Raw genomic sequence first — 21,959 nt, 5'->3', positions numbered from 1 at the left:
ACATTTAAAACACAAGTAGGTAATTGAAGAATTCAAAGATCCATGAAATATATATAAGCAGTGTAGAGTTACTGATAACTTTATCTTTTTAAATAAGTCTAGCCTTTAAAATTTTAAGGGTAATAAGCAAAATAATAAAAATTGAATGGTTCTGATTTGACATGTAAATAGTTTAGGAATTGTGACCTTAACTTTACAACCAGAAAACAGCTGAAAACTGAAAATAAACAACTCTTCTTAGATCCGTCAGAGAACTGAAGTCATAGGGCAAACCACTGCTTAAAAGCAGGAGATAAAGCAGATACAGAAAATCACAGCTTACCAGGAGGAGAAACCACCACTGGACCCTGCTTGTGGTGGGAATATTTAAAGGGTCATTGATTAATTGCTAGAGACTGTTATGAATTAAATTGTGTCTCCCCAAAACACGTATTGAAATTCTAACACCTCTGTTTCAAAAAAAGGATTTTTCTTTTGTTACGTTAATGAGGTCATACCAGTGTAGGGTGAATCTTACACCTAATCACTTATGAGATATAAAAAGAACAGAATAGATACAGAGACAGATACGGAGGAAGAGGAGGCAAGAAGCAATATGAAGACAGAGACACAAGGCAGATGCATGTACAAGCCTAGGAACTCGAAGAATTGCTGGGTACTAGAACCTGAAACCCCCAAGCATCTGTCAGTTACTTGTACTAGGGAGGCTTGCATGTTGCTGTGATGCTGGAAGCCATGCTACTGGTATTCAAATACCAGCAGAGTCAAATACCAGCAGACAAAGACAGACTAGGAGGAAGGACCTGGCATTCTGCTTCTGAAAAGAACTAGCCAGTGAAAACCTAATGAATAGCAGTGGAACATTGTCTGATATAGTGCCAGAAGAAGAGCCCCTCAAAATACGACTGGGGGAGAGCTGCCTCCTCAAAGTAGAGTCAACATTAATGACTCAGATGGAGTGAAGAATTCAGGACCTTCATTTGCGGAAGTGGCAGGACTGAAAATGAGAAGAAACAGCTGCAAACATCCATTAATAACTGGAACTTGGAATGTACAAACTGTGAATCTAGGAACATTGGAAATTCTCAAAAATGAAATGAAGGCATAAACATCCTTATCCTAGGCATTAGTGAGCTGAAATGAACTGGTATTGACCAATTTGATTCAGACAATCATATGATCTACTATCCTGGGAATGACAACTTTAAGAGAACGGCATTGCATTCATCGTCAAAAAGAACATTTCAAGATTTATCCTGAAGTACAACGCTGTTAGTGATAGGATAATATCCATACACCTACAAGGAAGACCACTTAATAAGACTATTATTCAAATTTATGCACCAACTACTTAGGCAAAAGATGAAGAAACTGAAGATTTTTACCAACTTATGCAGCCTGAAATTGATCGAACATGCAATCAGGATGCATTGATTATTACCGGTGATTGGAATGCAAAAGTTGGAAACAAAGTAGAAGGCTTGGTAGTTGGAAAATACAGCCTTGGTGATAGAAACGATGCCAGAGATAATACGATAGAATTTTGCAAGACCAACGACTTCTTCATTGCAAATACCTTTTTTCAACATAAAAGGGTGACTATACACGTGGACCTTGCCAGATGTAACACATAGAAATCAGATCGACTACACCTGTGGAAAAAGACAATGGAAAAGCTCAATATTATCAGTCAGAACAAGGCCAGGGACCGACTGTGGAACAGACTATCAATCGCTCATATGCAAATCCAAGTTGAAACTGAAGAAAATTAGAACAAGTTCACAAAGCCCAAAGTATGACTTTGAGTATATACCACCCGAATTTAGAGACCATCTCAAGAATAGATTTGACACGTTGCACACTAATGAACAACGACCAGACAAGTGTGGAATGACATAAAGGACATCATACATGAAGAAAGCAAGAGGTCATTAAATGACAGGAAAGAAAGAAAAGACCTAAATGGATGTCAGAAGAGACTCTAAAACTTGCTCCTGAATGTCAAGTAGCTAAAGCAAACGGAAGAAATGATGAAGTAAAAGAGCTCAGCAGAAGATTTCAAAGGGCAGCTCAAGAAGACAAAGTAAAGCATTACAATGACATGTGCAAAGATCTGGAGTTAGAAAATCAAAACAGTTTCTATTGCTCTGCATTTCTCAAGCTGAAAGAACTGAATAAAAATTCAAGCCTCGAGTAGCAATATTGAAGGATTATACAAGGAAAATGTTAAACGATGCAGGAAGCAGCGAAAGAAGATGGAAGGAATACACAGTCACTATACCAAAAAGAATTGGTCAACATTCAAACATTTCAGGAGGTAGCATATGATTAGGAACCAATGGTACTGAAGGAAGAAGTCCAAGCTGTACTGAGGCATTGGTGAAAAACAAGGCTCCAGGTACTGACAGAATACCAGTTGAGATGTTTCAACAAATGGATGCAGTGCTGGACGTGCTCAGTCATCTATGCCAAGAAATTTGGAAGACAGCTACCTGGCCAACTGCATGATCTATACTGATGCCTATTCCCAAGAAAGGTGATCCAACCAAACGTGGAAATTATCGAACAATATCATTAATATCACATGAAAGTAAAATTTGCTGAAGATCATTCAAAAGTGGCTGCAGCAGTATATCAACAGGGAACTGCTAGAAATTCAAGCTAGATTCAGAAGAGGATGCAGAACCAGGGATTTCATTGCTGATATCAGATGGATCCTGGCTGAAAGCAGAGAATATCAGAAAGATGTTTACCTGTGTTTTATCGACTATGCAAAGGCATTCAACTGTATGGATCATAACAAATTATGGATAACACTGTGAAAGATGGGAATTCCAGAACACTTAATTGTGTTCATGAGGAACCTGTACATAGCTCAAGAGGCAGTTGTTCCAACAGAACAAAGGCATACTGCATGGTTTAAAGTCAGGAAAGGTGTGGGTTGTATCCTTTCTCCATATTTATTCAGTCTGTATGCTGAGCAAATAATCTAAGAAGCTAGACTACATGAAGAAGAAAGTGGCATCAGGATTGGAGGAAGACTCATTAACAACCTGTGTTATGCAGATGATGCCAACCTTGCCAAAAGGGAAGAGGACTTGAATCACTTACTGGTGAAGATCAAAGACCACCACCTTCAATATGGATTGCACCTCAACATAAAGAAAACAAAATCCTCACAACTGGACCAATAAGCAATATCATGACAAACAGAGAAAAGATTGAAGTGGTCAAGGATTTCCTTTTACTTGGATACACAATCAACACCCATGGAAGCAGCAGTCAAGAAATCAAAAAACGCATTGCATTGGGCAAATGTGCTGCAAACAACCTCTTTATAGTGTTGAAAAGCAAAGATATCACCTTGTAGACTAAGGTGCACCTGACCTGAGCCATGGTGTTTTCAATTCCCTCATATGCATGTGAAAGTTGGACAATGCCTAAGGAAGACCAAAGAATTGAAGTCCTTCAATTATGGTGTTGGCAAAGAATACTGAGTACACCATGGACTGTCAGAAGAAGGAATAAATCTGTCTTGGAAGAAATACGGCCAGAATGCTTCTTAGAAGCAAGGATGGTGAGACTACGTCTCTCATACTCTGGACATGTTGTCAGGAGGGATCAGTCCCTAGAGAAGGACGTCATGCTTGGTGAAGAAGATGGTCAGTGAAAAAGAGGAAGTCCCTCAATGAGATGGATTGGCACGGTGGCTACAACAATGGGCTCAAGCATAGCAAAGATTGTGAGGATGGTGCAGGAGCAGGCAGTGCTTTGTTCTGTTTTCATAGGATCGTTATGAATCTGAACATCAACAACAAGATTGAAAGCTTCTAGAGCAATCAGGCAAAATTTTCTTATCCTTCAGTGCTTATTTCTCAAAAAACGTGATAATTTTTTTTTTTTAGGATTCTTCCACTTAATTAATCTTTAATTTATTCATCTGTGCATAAGGTAAAGTTCCTTCCCTAATGGAATTTATACACTAGTAAAAAGATAGATAAAGTGTAGACAAAAATTTTAAAATATAAAAATACTAGAAAATAAATAAAGCAAAAATAAAATTTAGATAAAGAAGATGAGGTGAGAGAGTGAGTGATGAAATTGGGGATGGCCGGGGACAGTATGTCTCAGTCAGTGACATATAAGCGGAGGATGAAGGATAAGAATCAGTGACATTACTAAAGGGGTCTGGGGGGTTCCAACTGCACTGGGTGACACTGTCAGAAAGGATGACACCAACCCTCCTTTAGCTGTCCCGCCCAGCCCAGTGCCTGTGCACCCGGTAGTGCCACGGGACACACACACAGGTGCACATATGCACACACCTTCTCTGGAGCTCGGCAAATGGGGACACCGTCTAAGAAGGAAAAGGACTCCCAGCTCCATCCCAAGCAGCCTGGCTCTCTGGAGCCATGGACTGAGCAGTTCAACTTGTAGAACAACTCACCCTGCCCTCTCTCCCTCTGGGGGCACAGGTCCTGGGACCTTCCAGCTGGTAAAAATCCTCCAAGAGAGGAGAGTTTGATTTAAAATTTAAAAAAAATCCTCCTAAGTGGAGGAAAATAATCAGATTTAAAAAAAAAAAAAAGTTGGCAGTACCAACCTGGGTGGCGAGGAGCAGAGAGGAGAAGACATAGAAGACATATGACCTGAGAGCAGAAACTATTTGGTTAGCTTGCTCACACGCTGTCAGTCCAGCTTTCCAAACCTAATCCATTAATGCATCTAACGTAATGGTAAAGTTCAACGTTAAAATGAACATAATTTTTATGTAGTTCTTAAATATTTTTACTTCGAATTCTTACCAAATTTTTCTTAGCAAATTTTCACTTTAACCACATGAAACTATGTAAATGTAAATACATTTAGGCTGTGCATATGATATGAGAATCTAAAGGCGTAGTTTTTAAGTTTGTTAGTGGTTTATGTCACTACTATTACCATTACATTCAGTGATATATGGGAATCAGGATTATGAGTAACATTAGTACAAAAAAAACATTACTAAGAATTCTGTATGGGCTGGTATGGGAGGAGGTCCATGGGGCAGGTGACGCCATAAGTTACCTCACTGGGTGACACCAACCCTAGTGACACCATTGATGAGAAGGGATGTATTCCATGAAGCTCTAAGAGAAGGACTTTCAGGAAAGGAACCTTGTGCGTGGATAATCTTGGCACGTTCTACAACCAGCAAGAAGGCAAGTGTGGCTGCAGCCAAAGGAGAAAATTGGAGAGGGAGCAAATGTGGCCTGAGAAATAAACAAAGCCCAGAAGATGGTGCCTGGTCCGAAGACAGAGGACAAGAGGAAAATAATTAGTACTTTTCTTTCTTTCTGCTTGATGAAAAATGATTTTTCTTTTTTTACTTTTCCTTTATTACTTAAAAAAATAAAATTTTCATCAAGTTTTGTATTTTGCCTACTAGCTAGAGTACTAAATGAAAATGATTTATCAAAATAACTTCACTATGAATATTTATTCTATATTTTCTCATACACTTTAAAAAAATTCCATGTTTTTATGAACACAGTATATCCTAATATAAAGTTAACTAGATAATATTCAAAACACTTAAAATAAAAGGAAAAAATGGTTGGAGTAAACATTAATTTTTTTCTAAAGATTCTCATATTTTGCTGCTAACAACCAAGCATCCGACTATTTTATTTTCTTGGGAATATTGAGGACATTTTGGTAATTTTAGATTTTCATTGTAAATTATTGATTGTTTTCAATTGTTTACATATGTCTTTTTACCAGGGAGAACTTGAAAACATTAATGTTTCTGTTTTTCCTGTTATAATTTTGCACGTTCCTTCTCTTAACTGACTCTGGGTTTAGAATGAGCAATAGAACTGTTCACAGAGAGTCTTTTAACACAGTCCTACAAACTAGCGTTGAGGGCAGAGGTGGTTCAGTGGTAGAATTCTTGCCTCCATGCAGGGGACCTGGGTTCAATTCATGGCCAGTGCACTTCATGCACAGGCACCACCCATCTGTCGGTGGAGGCTTGCACACACAAGCTATATACTGAACAGGTTTCAGGGACCGTCCAGACTAAGACTAGTAAGAAAGTCCTGGGGCTCCACTTGGGAAAATCAGACATTGAAAAGCTGTGGATCACAAAGTTCGATCCCATTGTGCATGAGCCCCTGTGAGTCGAGACTGACTTGACAATAGCAAAGAACACCACAAACTAGCATTAGTCTATTTTCTTCTAAGTTGCTGTCACCATGACCTATAAAATTGTTCTGGTGTCTATGTTCTTTGATATCTCAGATATATCACCCCTTTTTCTTGCTTCTCAATTATCCCTTGCAATTTTCCTTTAATTTTATTAAGTAATTGTGATAGAATTATTATATATATATATGTAGTCTACCTTAGAAAACGTATAAGCCCTTAAAATGAGTCATTTAGGTGATTAAAAAAAAAACAAAAAATAACCCAGATTCATTGCCGTCAAGTTGAGTCCGACTCCTAGTGACTCTCAAGGACAGAGTAGAACTACCCCATAGGGTTTCCAAGGAGCTGCTGGTGGATTCAAACAGCCTTGGAAACCCTATGGGACAGTTCTACTCTGTATTAGTCTGGCCTCCGTAGGATAAGCTTCCGCTTCTGCTTTTGATTCATCCTTCTTCTTTTGTGATTTTGTGTGTTTTACCATTTTTTGGTGAACTTTTTGTTGGCCATTTTGTTATATTTTTTTTCACTTTAAATTTTATATTCTGTTTTTTTGTTTTGGAAAATTTTCTGATTGATGCCCTGGTGGTGTGACAGCCAAGTACCGGCTGCCAACTGAAAGGCCAGAGTCCTCATCCACCAGATGCTTTGTGGGAGAAAGATGCGGCAGCCCACCTCCACCAAGACTCATATCTCTGGGAACCACACAGGGCAGCTCCACTGTGCTCCACAGGCTCGTTATGACTCAGAATCAACCCAGGCACAGTGGGTTTGTTATCTTCTCCTGAGAACCACTACAGGGCACTCTTACCCTTAGGTTTTTTTTTTCCGTGCTGGTTCAGTTTTGGATACTTGATCTCTGGAATTCAATACGTATGTGTGGGAGGAGGGAGTTTACCTGGCCACAGACTTTAACATAAGCGGTGGGGGTCACTTACCTGTGGCAAAGGTGGGGGGCTTTCTATGTCTTTCCCTCACAGGCAGACCTTCATAGGCTCTCCCACCGTCCCTCTGTTAGCGGGGAGCTAGCCATTTCCCTCTGCGTTGCTATCTGTTTGAAGTATTCCTCTCGTCCTGCTGCCCTTACAGCACCTCCTGGTCCTAGTGCCTGTCTGTCTCAGGCCTCGGCTAGATTTAATGGCACTTTCTAGCAGCACCGCAGTCTCCCTTCACCCCTCCTAATTGCATGGCCCTCAAACTTCCAGGTTCACTCTGTACCACCTTAAAAAATCGAGCTACAGCTTCCTCAGATTAGCTCCCTTTCTGTATTCCCTGTTTAAGATGTTGCCCAGCCCAGTTTAAAAATGGCTGCGATGAGTGTGTGCTCCCAATGTTAGTGGATAGTTTCTCCCAGCTTCTGTGCCATCCTCACTCCTCCTCTCCCCACTTCTGTACTCACCCCACCTCTCCAACACATCAGCTGCTGTCCAGAGTTCTGAAATCTCAGTCTGTGTTTGTTGTTACTCATTTTTCAGTGAGTTAGTTGATGGGGGACTGTCTTGGTTATCTAGTGCTGCTGTAACGGAAGTACAAGTGGATGCTTTAACAAAAGGAAATTTATTTTCTCACAGTCTAGTAGGCTACAAGCCCAAATTTAGGGCGTCAGCTCCAGGGAAAGGCTTTCGCTCTCTGTCAGCTCTGAAGGAAGGTGTTTGTCTGGAGGAAGGTGCTTGTCATCAATCTTCCCCTGGATTAGGAGCTTCTTCTTGCAGGAACCCTGGGTCCAAATGACTTGCTCTGCTCTCAGCATTGATTTCTTGGTGGTATGAGGTACCCCACTCTCTGCTTGCTTCTCTTCCCTTTTATCTCTTGTAAGATAAAAGGTGGTGCAGGCCATACCCTAGGGAAACTCCCTTTACATTGGATCAGGGATGTGACCTGAGCAAGGGTGTTATATCCCACCCTAATCCCGTTTAACCACAGGCAGAGATTATGATTTATAACACACAGAGAAATCACAAAATGGAGGAAACCCACACAATACTGGAAATCATGGACTAACCAAGTTGACACATATTTTGGGGGGACACAATTCAATCCATGACAGAAAGTAACTAGGAGCATCTGCTCACTTTGCCATCTTGCCCCATCCCCCCTCCCAGGCTTGATTTTTATCTCAATATCATTTCTCCTTTACTCATTTCCTTGGTACCTTTATATTATTGAGTTAGAATTTTTTTGAATTATATAGAATGCTTGATTATTGAATTTATAACATTTTGGACTTGGATCTGGAACACAGAAAAACCCTACTTCTTCTAATTTCTGTCTTCAAGTATCACTTACTTATAGTGATATATTAATGTCCCCAAAACACTTAATGTAATGCAATATTTTTTATTTTTACTAAACCCACTATTGTTACATCATCAGTAAATAAGAAACCAACAGCAGGCTGTTGTTTAAACATCAGTTTTTCAACAGCTCAAGTATTGATATCTCCTTAGCTTGGAGTGGTGAGATCCTTGTTCCTTCTGCCCTGTATCTCCATTCAGCCCATGTCATTGTTTATTGTTTGCAATACTACTACATCCTGGTACCAAATTCTTTATCAGTTAGAAAGCTTCCCTCTCTAAGTAGCAAAGTAACACTAAAATAAAAGTGGCCCAAATAGTGAGGAACTATATTCACACTTACCAAGAAGTCTGGAAGAAGAGAGGTATTCAGCCTGATGGAGCATTTTAACGATGTAGTGTGCTCTGATATCTCTGGGTCTCAATGTGTCTGGACAATATTGGATCAGTAATGTGGCTCCTTAATCTCTTTGTTGTAGAATCTGAATAATAATAATATTTGCTAATATTTTGATAGTTGCCTTTTATTTGAAGCTTTTCACTTTTATCATTTTACTGAAAATATTGATTTTGTGTTGTATTTGTTGTGCTTTTAGTATAATTGGATAATTATGTAATATGTTCTTTCTTTCTATAATGTGAATGCATTCCACTATTCTTCTTCAAGCATGAAATTAATTCAAATGGTTATCACAGTCATAACATTTTAATGTCATTGCTGTATATACAAGAAGAGTAAAATGAATATTTAACATTGTTTTCAGTGTTGTAAGTCAATCAATATGGGAAAAAAAGGAAATTGAGGACAAAGAAAACTTTAACAATATGCTCGTTATTATAATGTTCTGGAAATATGTATATTCAAATTGGAGTACTGTAGATTAAAACTCAGTTTATATTGTGAAAAAAATTTCTTCTGCATTAGAGTAAAATGGCATGTAATAGGCTTGACTATTATTATCAGTTTTATTTTTGCTTCTCTTTGCCATTGGATAATTATAAATCTGTGACTTGAGCCTTTGAGAAAATGTACCTTCATAAGTATTAGTTGCATGACTTTCTCTTTAACATCATGTAAAGATGATTTCAACAAGGCAGTACACAAATGATCTATATGAACACATGAGTTATACACATGCATGAAGACGTCATGTTACTACTCTCTTATCTCTTTTACATTTAGAAAAAACATTCTTTTGAATTTTTAAAATATAGCAATATTGAGTTTAATCTCATTACTCTCCACCTCTTTTTTCTAAGAATTTTTCCTCCATAGCGTCAACCACTCCTCTTGCAATTTATTAACCCATTATACAAATTTGATCTGTGAGTGGTGCTATTGATATCTGAGGATTCACTGGTGAGTCTTCACTACGCTACCAACTTGTAAGTATGCTTAAATCCCAGTGGGTACAAAAGAAACTATAAATGAAATAATTGAAAGATAGTAGAGGTGGTTTTCATTTAATCACACTGAAGTATAAATACCACACGTTAGTAAATATTTATAACTGCATACATTTTAGAAAATATCCAATACATACTAAAGTATGTTCTTAATTATATATTTGTCACTATTTGTCATGGATTGAGTTACATCCCCCCAAAAATGTGTGTAACAATTTGGCTGGGCCACGATTCCCAGCATTGTGTGATTTTCCTATATGTTGTAAATCCTGCCTCTATGATGTGAATGAGAGAGGATGGGTAGCAGTTGTGTTAGTGAGGCAGGACTCAATCTACAAGATTGGATTGTGTCTTGAGGCAATCTCCTGAGATATAAAAGAGAGAACTGAGCAGAGAGACAGGGGACCTCATGCCACCAAGAAAACAGTGCCAGGAACAGAGCACATTCTTTGGACCCAAGGTCCCTGTGTGGACAACCTCCTAGACTGGGGGAAGATTGATGAGAAGGCTGACAGAGAGAGAGAAAGCCTACCCTGGAGCTGACACCCTGAATTTGGACTTTTAGCCTACTTTACTGTGAAGAAATAAAGTTCTCTTTGTTAAAGCCATTCACTTGTGGTATTTCTGTTATAGCAGCACTAGATGACTAAGACACTATTTAAAAGGTAGATTTAATTAACCTTCATAGTTCAATCAGATTTATTGAGGCATAATTCTCTAATAATAAGTTGAATGCACTTTATGTGTATATTTCAGCATCACAATTAAAATATCAAATATTTTATATAAAGGGTATAATACAGAATAATACAGAATTATTTGTGTCTGACTTCTTTTACTCAGCATAATTATTCTGAGATTCATACATGTTACAGCAGGTGTCAATAATCCAACCCTTTTAATTGTTGAATAGTACCCTATTGTATGGATATACTACAATTTATTTATTCAGTCATCTGCTGATTGACTTTGGGGTTGATTACAAATTTTTGCAATTACCATATTTTTCACAAACAATGCACCTACATAAATAATGCACCCATGTAAATGACGTGCATAATGCAGCTAGGAAAATAATGCACAAGGATGTTGCAAGATTGGCAAAAAAATATGTAACACGTGCATTATTTACATAAAAATATGGTATAAATAAAGCTATTATAAACATTAGTGCACAAATGTGGATATATATTTTCATGTATCTTGAGTAATTACCTAGAAATGAAATTAGTTTTATAAGAAACTCCAAAACAGTTTTTCAAAATGGTGGTTCCCAGCTATCTTTGTGTAAAATGTAGATGACTGGAAGTAAGGGTCATTTAAACTCTTATATTATAATAAGAAAGCTAGAAAAAATAATCGTATAAGAATGGAAAATGTCCTTAGCAATACATCTTCATTACAGAAAATGTAAAATGCAGAGTAAAAACCAAAACAATATCTATGTGTGTTTATATATATGTATGCATATATATATATACACACATATTATAATCTAATAAGGATCACAGTTGGTATGATTCAGCATAGTAGAATATACCAGCAAATAATGTACACAACTTTTACACATAAATATTACACTTTATGTACCAATTGATAATTTCAATTACTTTTGCAATTTATGCATGTATAAATTCCTCTCTAATAAAATGTTGGAATATTATTCTTATGAATTTTAATGAATGGATTAACGTAATATCTTAGTCATCTAGTGCTGCTATAACAGAATACCACAAGTGGATGGCTTTAACAAAAAGAAGTTTATTCTCTCACAGTCCAGTAGGCTAGAAGTCCAAATTCAGGGCGTAAGCTCCAAGGGAACGCTTTCTCTCTCGGCTCTGGAGGGAGGTCCGTGTCATCCATCTTTCCTTGGTCTGGGAGCTTCTCTGCACAGGAACCTCAGGTCCAAAGGACGTGCTCTGCTCCCAGCACTGCTTTCTTGGTGGTATGAGGTTCCTATGTCTCTCTGCTAGCTTCTCTCTTCTATATCTCAAAAGATACTGGCCTAAGACACCATCCAACCTTGTAGACCTCATCAGTACAACTGCCAGCAATCCATCCGATTACATCACAGTGATAGAGTTTACAACACATAAGGAAATCATATCAGACTACAAAATTGTACACAGTCACACAACACTGGGAATATGACCCAGAGAAATTGATACACATATTGTTCAGGGGACACAATTCAATCCATGACACATAATTTGTTTGATCAATATCATTATATGTTGACTTTTTTTTTAAATTGTAAGTAGGCCACAATCAGTATTTCTACACCAAAATTTTGATGTGCATCTCTGATTATTTCTTCTGAATACATTTCTAAATGGGATGTCATGGGTGAAATAAAATAAATAGTTCTTAAAAGTTTCATGCAGATTTCCAAATTATACTGCAGAAGCTGTGAGCTCCGTTCCATTTCCACAAGTATTTGAGGCAATAGTGTATGGAATTACTAGCTAACCCATCCCCTTGCTTACAATTTGAAAAGAAAGTATAAAAAACTATAAAATGTTTCTTTTATTTTTCATCCATTTAGCTAAACAGGAGATTGGAACTATATTATCTTTTAATTGAAAATCACGTTTGTCATTGTTAAAAAAAAAAAAAAAACCTTCAGTACTTGTGTGTAAGATATTTTGTCATTGTTGTGTGCCATCAAGTCAATTCTAACTCAGAGTGACCCTATAGTACAGAGTAGAACTTCCCTATAGGGTGTTCAAGGAGCTGCTGGTGGGTTTGAACTGCAGACCTTTTGGTTAGCAGCCTGCGCTCTTAACCACTTCGCTACCAGGGCTCCTAAGATATTTTAATCTACTCAAATTAGCCTTTATTTTTTATGTCAGTACCATCCTACCCCGAAAGTAGTTTTAAAAACAGAAATACATGCTCCCATCCATAATTTTTTTCAAATTTTCATAGACTATTCTTAAATAATATATGTAAATATATAGCTTTCGTGAGTCAAAGATTTTACTGATTAATAAGGGAATCAGTAAAATGTTAGAATCAGTTCAAATTGCATTTGTGGCGTTATGTATTTATAGACCATTTAGTAAAGGAATTGTAGGAAAATGATGCTAAGTGAGATGCAAAACTGGTTAGAGAACAATAAAGCAATAAACAACCTTTGGGGTTATCTTTTTTATTGGACAGAAGTTATTTATATTTGTAACACACAAATACGTACCTGTTAACCACTGTTTCTACGGAGTTATAAAATAGTTCAACCAAAACCCACTGCCATGGAGTCGATTCTGACTCATAGTGACCCTATAAGACAGAGTAAAACTGCCCCATAGGGTTTCCAAGGCTGTAAATCTTTATGGGAGCAGACTGCCACATCTTTCTCCCACAGAGCGGCTGGTGGGTTCACACCACTGACCTTCTGGTTAACAGCCAAGCGCTTTAAACACTGCACCACCAGAGTTCCTGTAAAATAGCTCAGTACATAGAACATTAATTAAAGGTGCCAGCCTAGTACTGCACTGAAGAGAAAAAACAAAAAAACAGTAATCTTTAGCCTATTCCCAGGTTCTGGTAATTGTCCTGACAGTCTAACCCCATGTGATCATGCATAATCAGCAGAGATTATTCACGATGACAAAAGGACTGTTCTCGTTAGGTTTGGCCTGTTTATTTTCCTAGATACAGCAACAGTGTTGAGTACTGTATTTTTTAATATATATTAATGGGCAAACTAAGGCCAGAGAATTAACTTCTGTGTGGAAATTTTCATATGGAATCTTAGATTGGATTTTTAAAAGCTTTTGCTATTGTGACTCTATCCTGACACTGGGCCAACATGCCCAAGATACTTTCTCCATTGAATTTCTCCTGTGGTGAATCACATGTGGGTGAATTTTGTTCTTAAAGAGATTTCAAAAATCTTTTAAGGTCCCCTGCCTGCCAGTGGCATTAACAGTGACACTGAATCCCTGTGCGCTATATGCCAAGCCAAATTTTTTGAGAGGGCTTTGAGTTGGAATTGACTCGATGGCAATGGCTTTGGTTGATTTTGGTTGTAGGCATTGGTTCCACATAGAAAATCAATTTTCTGTTCCTTAATCATGTCCTTGTTGGAACTGATACACCAGACGGAAACAGGGAAAAAGAAATTACTGATTAGGATATACTCTGGGAGCCATGGTGGCGCAGTGTTTAAGCGCTCAACTGCTAATTGAAAGGTCTAGAATTCAAATCCACCAGCTGCTCTGTGGGAGAAAGAGGTGGCAGTCACTTCCTTAAAGATTTACATCCTTGGAAACTCTGTGGGGCAGTTCTACTCTGTCCTGTAGGGTCGGTATTAGTTGGAATCGGTGGAATAGCAATGGGTTTGGTTTGGTCTGGGAGCCAGGAAAAGACATGCATAGACTTAAGAAGTCCATGAACTACATTCCTCTGGAAGCACAGTTTATGGGTTGTATCAGGTGAGCCAACATTGGTAACTTAAAGATGATATCCACAATTGCTAGATTATATTTTTCAGAAAGGGACAATTATCTCTCTAATGCACAAATAAATTGAACATATCAAAGTTTCTATCAATATCCTTAAAATCCTTGCTTTCTTCCTGTAATTTTCCCCTTTGAAGACTATCTCTCTGGTGCTTCTTTTCTTTCGTCAGGGATTTCAACAACTCCCTATGGAAGGAAAAAACAAACAGCCTTTAGGTCCTTTGTTTTGCAAAGGTGAGTATCTCAACCATTGGCCAGGTGCTAATAGAGCCCTCAGTCTGGCTTTGGAGACTCTGAAAGGGAAGGTTTATGCTCTGGTTCATTGTTTATTCTGTCACATCAATTCACTTTCCCGCTCTACAAGAGCTGCATTGATTTTCATACTAGTTATTTAAAAAGCGAATGCATATTTCAAATGTGAAGATTACTTCATGGTAAGGCACATTAAACTCTTTCCAAAGCCTAGCTTCCATTAAATTTGTCACCACTTCCACAGTGTACAACTCCGTCCTAGTCATATACACAGTAGGTTATACCAGCTCTAGTTAACATTTCACTGATGGCTCAAACTGGTCCCTGGGCAATCACTGTTAAGCTAACTTAGAGGAAAATAACATTTCTTCAGTAATAGGGGAGTTATAAAATGTCTCAATTCTCCTTAATTTTATAGTTAGTACATTGAACATTCTGTATGCTAAGAAGAAAAACCTCCCAGGACTTTGTGGGTAGAAATAACAAGAAATGTGAAAATTCACTGCCAAATCATCCATGTCCTGCATCATTTTTCAATGAATTATCCTCTGCAGTTTCATTTCAGGTTACACTCTTCCCATTAGTTTCATTCTTCATCCTCAGAGAAAAAAAGAAAAAAAGGAGAGACAGAGTGTTCTCTGAGAATTTGTATACCCTCAGCATATCTCCTGAGCATGGGAGCAGGGAAAAAAAAAAAAGTCAAGGATTTCATTTGAATAAGAATAATTTATCTACTGAGTGCTGAAGGACATGAATACATTATGGGTATCTTTTGCACATGACTTTTATTTCTTTCTTAGCAAGTAGATGGTTTCAGAAAATGCTTAAAAACAATTCGAAAATGGTCTGGTGGAACATTTATTTCTGTCAATGACATACACTTTCATATGAATTATATTGCAAATTACATGAATATAATTTCATATAAACTATATTTCATATGGAATTATATACATGGGATTTCAGACTACAGTTTAAAATTTACCCTAGTTATGTAATTCCTTCTGCACTTTTCAAAGGTCACTGACTTCATAAACTCATGTGTTAATATGCTTCAATATTTATGACTGATGATTTTTCATGTCAAATTCGTATTAACTATAACTTATGTGAAGTGAACAAGAGCAGAGGTTCAGGAATTGATTTCCAAAGATGAGCTTTTCTTAGTTAACAAAACTATATATAATTAAGTAGAGAAATTAAGACTGAGATATTACTTTAAACACTGACTTTATGCTTGTAAAATGTTACATTGTTTTCTTGCTTACACATAGAAATTGCTGTTTGCTACAATTTTTTTTGTTTTAAATGACTGTATAACTTCACATATATGTGATAACAATATTATTTGTCTTCATTTTTTTTCATTGGGGAATGCAGCATTTTAACATAAAATTGCCTTGTGCTTTTTAGTCCATATGACATTTTGGTCCCTGGGTGGCACAAATGGTTTGCACTTAACTACTAACCTAAAGGTTGGTGATTCTAATGCACCTAGGAGCACCACAGAAGAAAGGCCTAGCAATCTGCTTCCTTAAAGATTACAGCTAAGAAAACCCTGCAGAGCAGTTCTACTCTATAACACATGGCATCATCATAAGTAGAAATGGACTCAAAAGCAATGAGTAAATGGGTAATTGGCATGCTAAGTGCTTTAGATATTCTTGAGATGCAGAGTCCTGGTGTTGAAGTGGTTAAGAGCTTGGCTGCTAAACCAAGAGTTCAGCAGTTTGAATTCACCAGCCACTCCTTGGAAACCATATGGGGCAGTTCTACTGTGTCCTACAGGGTTGCTATGAGTCAGAATCAACTTGATGGAAATGGGTTTGGGGAGCTTATGTAGCTTAATAATTTCCCATGCATATTGAGGAAAGCCATTCTAAATTCTTTAGGATACAGTAATGTGGGGATATATGCCATTTAAACATGGCTGCACTATTGACAACTGCAGCTCCCACAGGCCTCTATGCTGCACAGCATGTTGAGACTTGTCCCCAACATGTTGAGACTTGTCTCCAACATGTTGAGACTTGTCATGACTTGTTTTCCCAAACCTATTGTCCCGTTACTGGTTGGCTTGTTTACCTGAATTCCTTCTCCCTTGCTCGAAACTTATTGTTACTCACCCAAAGCCCATTGTTCTGTTATTTGCTTCATTGCTTGCTGTATTGACTATAAATAAACTCCTGGGAGTGAAGCCGAGGGTCGACTCCTCAGAGTGACCCTCCTGGCCCCACTTCTCTGTAAGAGTTGTGTTTGGTTACTGTCTCCACCGTCCCGACATTCGCCGCTGCTGTGACACAATAATATAATAATTAAAGAATAGTAAAGAGACAGGATTCCTCTTTCATCTAAATTGAAATTCTTGGTTGAATGCTGTTAACAGCAGCAAACATTTCCCCCATTTTTATTTTCCTGATGCTAAGTACAGTATTTACAATACAGAAATTAGATCATTTATGATGTGATCGGTTTTGAGGAACCTGCTTATTATATTCTAGCTGAATTTTAAAACTGAAGGATTATAAATTTATGTATCAGTGATACTATTTTTAATTCAATAAATAATATAAAAATGTAACTGGGGATTCTAGATGGATGAGTGTATGGGCAGTTAGTTAAGTGACCCTTTGAAAGTTAAACAAAAAGAAAAAGAAAAAGGAAGAAAAAGCAGATAAAATTTGCATCCCTTGACATGGTCAGTGAAGTATTCCAAGAGATTCCCCTCGCATTCTGTTGTAGTTTCTTCAGCTGCATGTTTTCCCACATATTTATCCTAAATTCAGCCATATGTGTGTTATGGCTCCATAGAGGCAAAGACTCGGTATGTTTTTGCTTACCCCTCTGAGCTTGCCTAAACTATGAATTTTTCATAATGCTCTCCTTTATCTTTCCTCCAACATCTCTTTCCAATTCTAATACAGTCAGTTCTCATTATTCATGGTAGTTATATTGTATAAATTTCCCAGGAACACTGAATTAGGGAGTACTGAACATTGGCCCTAGGGGAAGTACAGGGTTAGGTTCCTACCAACATTTGGTCGCAACATTTTTCAAGTGATCAATATTTAACCTTGTTTTACGTGTGTTCTCGTTTAAAGACAACTTATTTAATATGTATTGTTAATTCATTAACATTGAACTCATAGCCAGCAGCATTTATAGCTGTTGGCTGTACAAAGCATATCTACCATATGTATTTTCTCTGTAAGGCACATCGCAACTTCTTTTGCACTTAGGGTCACTAAACAGCACTTCCCTTCACATGGGGTTCATTTTAAACAATGAAATCATCAACAAAAAGCACAAAAAATGCAAAAAAACATGGCAGTAGTTAGCCAGTAAAAGGACATTTGTTTACAGCATGAGAGCTGTTCTTCCTCAGATGGCAATGTCCACCTCTGGCAACTCAATTTTTTTGTTGCTCTGTGTATGTGAACAAATGACTATGAAAGGGCCATGAATATTGAGTTGGGGATTACAAAAACACTTTAGTGGGTAGGTAAATTTGCAAATACGGAATTGCAAATAATGAGTATTGATGGTATAGCACTTATTACACAGCAATTTTTAGAAAATGTTTTGTTTCTCACATCAGATTGGTGGAATATTTGAAGCTTAAGTCATTTTTCTTTCTTACGTATGTTTTATAGGGTGCTTAGTTTAGGAAACCCTGGTGATGTAGTGGTTAAGAGCTATGGCTGCTAACCAAAAGCTCAGCAGTTTGAATCCACCGGGTGCTCCTTGGAAACTCTATGGAGCGGTTCTACCCTGTCCTATATGGTCGCTATAAGTCAGAATCGACTCAGTGGCAATGGGATTGGTTTTTTTGGTTTAGTTTCGTCTAACAAGGAGCCCTAGTGGTACAGTAGTTAAAACACTCTACTGCTAACCAAATGTCAGTGGTGCGCACCCACCAATTGCTCAGAGAGAGGAAAATGTGACAGTCTGCTACAGTAAAGATTTACAGCCTTGGAAACCCTATGGGGCAGTTCTACTCTGTCCTATAGGGTCGGTATGAGTCAGAAACAACTTGATGGCAGTGGGTTTGGTTTTTTGGTTTAGTTTAGTCTAAAAGAGCCCTGGTGGCACGAACATTAAGCACTTTTCTGCTAACTAAAAGGTTGGCCTTTTGAACCCACTGAGCAGCTCCGTGGGAGAGAAGACCTGGCGATCTGCTCCTATAAAAATTACAGTTTAGAAAACCGTGTTCTCTGTCCCATAGGGTCACTATGAGTCAAAATCAACTCCATAGCATGCAACAACAATAGCAAGTTTAGTCTCAGGTTATGCAGTAGATACTGAACTCATTTTGTTTAATGGATAATTGGTTGTGTTTACAGTTGCAACCTCAACTCTACTTGACCAGCAGCATTGGTCTTGGGTTTGATTAAAAATCAAACTTATAAAATAGACTTCACCAAACACCAATTTTACTTAGCTCAAAAAAGGGATAAAGATCAGGCAAAATGCCAGCAATAATGACAACAGATCATGTTACTCCTGGGCACAGATTCCAATATCACAGTTACATTGTCCTGGGAAAGTGGGTGTTCACAGTGATGCGACTGGGTGGGCGCAGACCACCCTTGTTCAGTAAAGCTGCTGGGATCCCTTCTAATCTGATATCTTGCTAATTACATAGCTCCCTCAAGTTTATGTGCCTACTTCCCATTATCTGATGCAACTGTACCCAATCAGTACTGCTCATTCATTATTCAATAAGCAGTTTCAACAAAAGGTAGCGCTCTTTGTTCTAGCACATAAGAAAAAGTCCAGGTTATCATTTATCCTGAATCTATTATTATAAGCCTATATATTTCTTGATTTAATGTTGCAAGGATTGTTCTATTTAAGGTCGCATCCTCAAGCTTCCCTGAGCCTAGAGAAAAGTCAACAGAATCTGACTATAATCCTTTTCTTCCATCCCCAAAATTAGTTGGATAACTATTGACCATTATTTTTTAAATGTACCATTTAAATGAACACCTTTGAGGGAAAGTCTGTTTTAAAATTTACTTTTTTAATACAATCTAATTATATTAGTTCTTACAAAGTATTGAAAAAAAACCTGATACTGTAATATTCGTGCAAAAAGTAGATATTTTAAATGAATATGTACATTTAGTTCATTTACAAAATTTCACACTTTTCAGTGTATATTTCCCAAGAAAAAAAGTTTCAGGTTATGGTTCCTAAGGATCTTCCTCAAGAAATCATATGTTTTTCCCAAAAGATGGAAATATAAAAACTACTGGGCTCCACTGAAATTCATGGAGTAAAATTGATATGTACAACTTATTTACAGGTATTGTAACTTCACTATCATTATGATTACTCTGGAATAAGTTTTTGTTTATTTCAGTCAGAGATGGGCATCCTGTTTCAGTAATGCTAGAAATGAACGTAAATTAATCTTTGAATTATAACATAGACTAAATAGTCTTTGTCTCATTTATTTTTGAATAAGCAATAATTCAATGTCAGTTTCAATAGCAATGAGGTACCTTTGTTTACCCCTTCACAAAGAAACAAATACAATTATACTAAAATTAGGGATTGGGGAAAAAAAATTTGTATACTTGCTTATGTGTCCATGTGTTTTATATATGGTGATCTTTTTGTAGTTCTGCGTGTATAGTGTAAATTTCATTATTCTGATTATCACCTACTTAATACAAATATTTCAAAAGTCTAAACATCGACTAGTAAAAGTCTATGATTAAGGAGCATTAACTGGAAATTCATACATATATAGTTTCTTAAGTATTTAAGTAGTGCATAGCTTAAATAATAAAGGATAAATAGGTCTGTCTCAATCAATGTCGTCAAATTGATGTGATTAATCATTTTTGCCATTGAATTGCTTTAGTATTTGTGTTAACGTGTGAAAAGACAGTCTTACAGAAATAAGTTTTAAAAATTATCATTATTAAATATTTTTATTGTGATAATGAAAAAAACCAGCTTTCAGATTATGCTTTGAAAGCCCTCATATTACTAATTGTGCCAGTAATTTAACTGATATCCCTCAGCCCCATATAATAAGTTGTATTGTGTCTCCCCTAAATATGTATGGATGTGATCTTGTTCGGAAATAGGGTTTTTCTTTTGTTATGTTAATGAGGTCATACCCGTGTAAGGTGGATCCTAAACCTGATCACTTCTTAGTTATAAGAAGAGCAGAATAGACACAGAGACATACGTAGGGGGAAAATAGATGTCAAGGAAGAGCAAGAAATACCAAGAATTGTCAACAGACAACAGAAACTAAGAGGGAGTTTCATAGACAGAATTGACAGGAATGAGACCCTGATTCTGACTTTTAGCCAGAATTGTGGGAAAATAAACTCCTGTTCCTTAAAGCCACCCACTTGTGGTATCATTATTACAGCAGCACTAGGTAACGAAGATACCGACACTTTATTTTTTTAAAATGTAACACTAGTGTTGGTGTCTAAAACCTACATTTCCAGGTGCCATTAATAGCTGGCTTTTTGTTAGATTCTCCTAGTGGGAGAATCATACATCAGACCCTAGGATTCTGGAGTAAAACCTGGGTTCTTCTGTAGAAAACTATTCCTTACAAAAAAAAAAAAAATCTTGTAACTTGCTACAGGCCCCTGGTAGAGATTAATCAGCTGTAGGTGAGACTCTAAGTCAACGTGTGACCTATCTGGCAACAATCAAGTAGAGGATACACAAAATTGAGCTTATGAATCCGCTTTCCGTCTTCATTTGGAAGTGCTACATGCACGATTTTACTCAAGTCGATCCTAAATTCTTAAGTAAATGAAATAAGTATGTACCTCTGGCTTCCAAGCCACTGCTTCAACTATCCCCATCTGTTGCCTCATTGAAAATTTCCCTAGTTTACTAAATATGAAAAATAAAAATAAGGAGCCGGATTTGCAAATAGTCCTTTGCAATATGTTTTCACCAGCCAGAATTACACTGCTGAAGCATCACAGTCCCATGTAAAAATTCCCCCAAACATCAGAGGGAAAGAGAATCCTTCCAGAAAGCAAAAGGTCAAGAAGTATATCTGGTTGTCCACTGTCCCTTAATGAAGATATAACAGTTGCCGTAAAGTCAATTCCAACTCTTATTGTCTCTATGTGTGTCAGAGTAGTCCTGTGCTTCATAGAGTTTTCAGTGGCTGATTTTTTTTTATTGTACTTCAGGTGAAGGCTTATAGAACAAATAGTTTCTCATGAAACAGAAGTACACATGTTGTTTTATGACATTGGTTAATAACCCCACAACATATCAACCCTCTAACTTCTCAAACTTTTATTTTTGGTGAAGATACACATAGCCAAAGATACACCATTTCAAAAATTTCTACATGCACAGT

This window comes from Trichechus manatus, unplaced genomic scaffold (genome assembly GCF_000243295.1).
Source record: "Trichechus manatus latirostris isolate Lorelei unplaced genomic scaffold, TriManLat1.0 scaffold00013, whole genome shotgun sequence".
NCBI classification, from domain to species: Eukaryota; Metazoa; Chordata; class Mammalia; order Sirenia; family Trichechidae; genus Trichechus; species Trichechus manatus.
Note: the sequence above shows the minus strand (reverse complement) of the source record.